Here is a 6,041-nt window from a genome sequence, read left to right on the forward strand (position 1 = left end):
AGCTCTGCTCTCAACTTCTTCAGATCATAAACCTGTCTTTCCTGTTTCTAGGAGGGTTTGTATATTTTCTGCAGTTTTAGGGCCCTTGATAGGTAACCATTATTATGATTTTTTTTGTATATGCTGTGACAGTGCCCCCCCATAAGACTTTATGGAAATATGCTTATGAATATATATGACATAACTGGAATATGTTCTACGCTACATATGCCAAGTAACATATCTATGTAAAGGTTATGATCTACTAAATCTATTAATCCTATTTGTATATGCATGTATCATTTTTGTATTTGAAGTTATGAATTTTGGCCGTGTACCGGCTTGATTTCTGAATAACTTTAGTAGAGCATTTGGTCAGTTCCTGGAGAAAGGAATTCGCAAAGTTAAGTGCCCAATTAAGAAGCGCTTAAGGAACAATGCATCTTGGAATGCTCCAATCCACATAAGAAGTCTTCCTGGAGACAGTCGAGATACCCTGTGGGCAATGGCTTCTGCCTGTAAAAACTGTGAGTCATGCATGGACATGTGACTTGCCCAGGTGACTCCAGAACTCCATCTTGGAGCTGGACTTTGCATAGGAGAGGGGAGCGGGGTCTCCACTCACAAGAGAAAGTCTATTTAAGCCCGTGGGAGACCCCTTCATTTTGTCTTCAGCTGGCTAAAGAGAGATCCTCTCCACCCCCAAGAAAGAAACTGGAACAAAAGACAATAACTACAGGGGGTGAGAGTGATTGCTGGACCCGGACTAGAAGGAGATTTGTCTGTAAAAGGAAGCTTATGGGAACTGGTGAGGTTTTATCTGTATTCAGTTTTATTAGACATAGACTTGCAGGTTTTATTTTATTTTGCTTGGTAATTCACTTTGTTCTGTCTGTTACTATTTGGAAACACTTAAATCCTACCTTCTTTATTTAATAAAATCACTTTTTACTGATTAATTAACCCAGAGTATGTATTAATACCTGGAAGGGGGGGGGGGAGGAACAGTTGTGCATCTCTCTCTATCAGTGTTATAGAGGGAAAACAATTTATAAGTTTACCCTATATAAGCTTTATACAGGGTAAAACAGATTTATTTGGGGTATGGACCCCATTGGGAGTTGGGCATCTGAGTGTTAAAGTCAGGCACGCTTCTGTAAGCTGCTTTCAGTTAAGTCTATAGCTGTTAGGGGACGTGGTTCAGACCTGGGTCTGGGTTTGCAGCAGACTAACGGGTCTGGCTCAAACCAGGCAAGGCACTGAAGTCCTAAACTGCCAGGGCAGGAAGGCAGGAGCAGAAGTAGTCTGGGCACATCAGGTGGCAGCTCCCAAGGGGTTTCTGTGCTCCAACCAGTCACATATGCTTCTTAGTTATGAAACAGACACTTGGTCTGATTAGGATGGATTCAAATTTAGTGACTGAGTAATCAAATCAAAAGAAAGTTATAGCAAGTGTGTCCTACTCATTTTCTAACAATATAAGTGAAGCCATCTAAATCATGTAAAAACATCACGGGTTACAACCAGTTGCTGTAACAGTGATTAGCAAGTTTCACCATGCAGCAACTCTCACAAGTGTGAGCAGTGTCTTCTGGGACAGATGACCTCATATTCTATTTGGAAGTGGCCCTCTCTAGTTGAAACTGACACCCTCAGCTGTTAGGTTCAGAATAGATGTGTTCATTATAACTACACTAGGTTATAGTGCAAGGAAAAGATAAGTTACATTGCAGTCAGTGATCAGGGGGCTGGATCCTCAGCTGATATCAACTGACTTCAACAGAGTGAAATCATGTACACCGGCTGAAGATCCAGCCCTAAGTTTTGTTTTCTTTTAAATCAGAGAGTGAACAAAAACAAAACCTAATCACACAGGCTAAAACTTGCTGACATTCTATTAAAGTGCTGTTTACTGTGACTACTGTATTGTCTGCACATGAGACAGAGCAATAGTGTCTCTGAGTTCATTTAACATACCTGTCAATAGAGGTACTGAAAGGAGGATATGTGTCCACGGTCTTCTAGTCAGAAACCAAATTCTGTTTGTCTATAAGCAGAATTATGTGTATCTTCTAATCAAGCTGAATCACTGAAATAAAGGGGAGGTAAGCATGGCATGTGATTCCTATGGTGGGGCAGAGGGACTTTAGAAAGTTAAGGATAAAGAAGTCATCTTTTTCTTTGACACATTGTTTTGTGTGGCGAGCAAGATGTTACCCATTTTGTGTTAAGGTATAAAATAGAAGTTATGCTGTAAAAATATAAAACCTTAATAAAAGAAACTGTGGCAGCATTGTAAAATGCTCAAGGAAAACTTTCTCCTACAAGTAGGCATTTCATCCTCATCACTACATTATTCAAGGAAAAAAGACAAGACAAAACAAACTTCCTTTACAAATCACTGCAGCCCATTAACTCACTCACTCTGCCCCCTGGCTGACACTGACAAGAGATTATTGACAATCCATCTCATTGTCATTAAACTAAGATATGTCAGCTGAGTGCTATTGGTGCAGAAAATAGCAGCCAGAAACCACATACATAATACTTAGAGGTAACATGGTCCAGTGAGTGAAGAAGGGATGGGAATGGCCTTGAATTCCATTCAATTGCTCTGCCAATTTGGGCAAGTCAGAGCAAGTTTCTGCCTGTTTATATGCCCAAACCAAGGAGTGGCAGGCAATTAGAACACCACTTACATCTCTATATTGAGCATAAGCTTTCGTGAGCTACGGCTCACGAAAGCTTATGCTCAAATAAATTGGTTAGTCTCTAAGGTGCCACAAGTACTCCTTTTCTTTTTGCGAATACAGACTAACACGGCTGTTACTCTGAAACTTACATCTCTAAGTGGGCTAGTTGGGCCTTGGGTCCAAGTCATAGGAGTAAGTGAGGATACTTGCTCAATACAGAGGGCAGAGAATGGGCAGAGCCTTGGCTCCATCGCCCAATGTACTGACCAGGATAGCTGATGCAGTGCAGTGGAGCCAGGTGGCAATGATTTACTGCTACTGGAATAGACCAGCAGTAAATTACTATCCCCCAGGAGCAAAGAGAAAGCAGGAGGACTCTCTCTCTCTCTCTCGGCTGCTCCTAGATTTATACATTTTATGCACCATCTCTTGCTCAGGGCTGCAACTAAAGAATGTAGCCCATTACCTCTTTCACAATATATATTATGATCCTCATTTTACTTATCTTTGCAAACAGCTTTGAGATTCTTGGATGAAAGATGCTATATAACTGCAAGTTAGTAGTATTGCATCAGACATTGTGCTTTTACTGTAATGCTCAAATAACACAGAAAAGGCATAAGTGCATTTTGGGTAGGTTTGTATTTGGGAGTCCCTCTGTTTGCGTTCTAGCAAATATGCCATTTTTGCATTTTTCATGTTCCTTCTTGTAACATATTGCAGAGATTGTGTGTGTGTTTATGCATCAGGATCTGCTAAAACGCTTTCTCAGATAATTACACAAATAAGTAGGACACGGTATGCCATGGAAACCTGATTTGGCATTTATTATTAAGCAAGCTGTCTTTGAAAACAAAAATAGATTAATAGATTCCAAGGCCAAAATGGACCATTGTGATCATCTAGTCTGACTTCCTGTATAATACAGGTTGTAGAACTTCCCCAGAATTCCTAGAGCATAGCTTTTAGAAAAAAAAAATTCTTGATTTAAAAATGGTCAGTGATGGAGAATCCACCATGACCCTCGATAAATTGTTCCACTGGTTAAAGAGAATTATTTAATTTACTATTACTGGTGTAAGCCCCATTGAGAAATGAACAACTCACAACCCCTAGTTTACAGTGTGATGCTGGCAGGCCAGAGGCAAGCTCTAGCCCAGACTGCAGGCATTAGCTAAGAACTGACAATCTTGTAGCTGGAGGCCAGACCAGGTCACCTGAAAATTAGTTTTGCTCAAAATAGGTATCAGTCTCACAGGAATATATTTAGTGTTTAGACTCTGTGAAATGCTTGTAAATTGCTGCATGTATTAATCTCACTTATAATATCCATATAACAAGTTATAAGGTAATATTTAAGTATATGCTCTGAAACTATAAACCCACACAGTCAGGAGAGAAGCATTACCAAGTGTGAAATATTAGTTTACTACAAGAGGTGTCAGCTGGAGCCTTAGCTCTGGGACTCTCCCACGTCGCAGGGTCCTAGAGCCTGGGCTCAGCCCAAGCCTGGAAAACTACACAGCAATGAAACATCCCTGCAGCCCCAGCCCCACAAGCCTGAGTCAGCTGGCATTGGCCAGCCAAGGGTTTTTCAAGGTAGTGTAGACATACCCTGAGGGGCTAGAGACTCCAGGGTATAGATCCTTTGGGACTGCCTCTTGTGTCTCCCTGAAAGACACTCTCAACTGACAGGTTTCAGACTGACAGATCACTACAACTCTGTCACTCTTAGGATTTAGATGGTGACTCATTGGTGTGTATATGTTTGCTTGCTTTAACCTGTAAATAACTATTATTCCTTGTTCCTAGTTAATAAAACTTTAGATAGTTTCTTACAGGATTGGCTGCAGGCATTGTCTTTGATGGGAACAATATTTTGCTTAAATAATCCATAATGCAGCAGCTTTAAAACAAACTATGAACGCACAGGACAGGATCTTCCCTTGGGTGAGAGCTGTGGCAAGATCTCAGAGTTCTCCCACTGATGCATGTATACTCGGACACCAGGCAATCTCATCTAGAGGTTTTTTCCTGACTGTCCCTCTGATCTGGATGCTTTCAATTTTCCTTTGGGAGATAGTAGTCTGCCAGTCTGCTTCTGATGCACAGTACAAAGAGGGAGGATGGTGCAGTGGTTGGGGCACTAGCTTTGGGAGACCTGGGTTTAATTCCCTGCACTGGTACAAACTTCCTGTTTGATACTGAGCATAACTTTTGGGCCCATTCCTCAAAGGAGTGAGGCACCTAGAATCTTAGAGAAGCGAGGTACAGAGACTAAGGCCCAGATCTTCAGTCTTTAAAATGGGGATAATAGCACTTCCCTACCTCACATGATGAGGGAATAAATACATACAAGACTGTGAGCTGCTCAGATACTACAGTAATGAAGGACATATAAATACCTTAGATAGAGATGTACTCCTCAGGCGGTCAGCTGATACATGACTTTTTTCTCATCTGGCAGATAAGAAAAAGATTCCGAGTCATTTCAATGGGATATAGGGGGCAGCTGTGTACCACAGCCCTTTATTAAGCAAGAGGTATAATGTGGATTTTGCTTGTCTTCTGGAAGGAAGTCTTCTCAGTAGTCATTTTTCAGAGTAGCAGCCGTGTTAGTCTGTATCCGCAAAAAGAAAAGGAGGACTTGTGGCACCTTAGAGACTAACCAATTTATTTGAGCATAAGCTTTCGTGAGCTACAGCTCACTTTATCAGATGCATCTGATGAAGTGAGCTGTAGCTCACGAAAGCTTATGCTCAAATAAATTGGTTAGTCTCTAAGGTGCCACAAGTCCTCCTTTTCTTTTTTCAGTAGTCATTGATGCTTACCTAAAAGTGATAAGAGAACTGCATGATTACCTCTGTATCTGTTGCACATACGATTGAGAAGATGCATGAAGTATTTAGCCATCATAGTCCGCCGGAACAGCTACAAAACAACAATGGACCTTAGTTTGTATTGCTTGCATTCCAAATCTTTATGAAGATGCATGCCCTATCAAATCTCACCGTGCCATCCAGCTTCTAATGGTTTAGCAGAAAGATTTTTTTTTCAAACAATGAAACAAGCCTTGTGCACTTGCCAAAGAACATCATATGTTTATAAACCCATAGCTAATGTATTATTTTATCAGCACACATCACTTTGCAATACAAAAGTGTCTTCAGCACACTGAATGGTATACAATAAATATATACCTGGGTGAGTTACTGAAACCATCAAGGAGGATACAGGAGGCAAAACAATCAGCACAGTTACACTAATGGCAGCTATGAGCTAAAAGTGTTAGGCATGATTCTCCTGTGACTTGCTCCACTTTTACTCCTTTATAACTGTAGTTTTCAGTGGAGTTATTCCTAATTTAGA

This window comes from Lepidochelys kempii, chromosome 1 (assembly GCF_965140285.1).
Source record: "Lepidochelys kempii isolate rLepKem1 chromosome 1, rLepKem1.hap1, whole genome shotgun sequence".
Classification (NCBI taxonomy): domain Eukaryota; kingdom Metazoa; phylum Chordata; order Testudines; family Cheloniidae; genus Lepidochelys; species Lepidochelys kempii.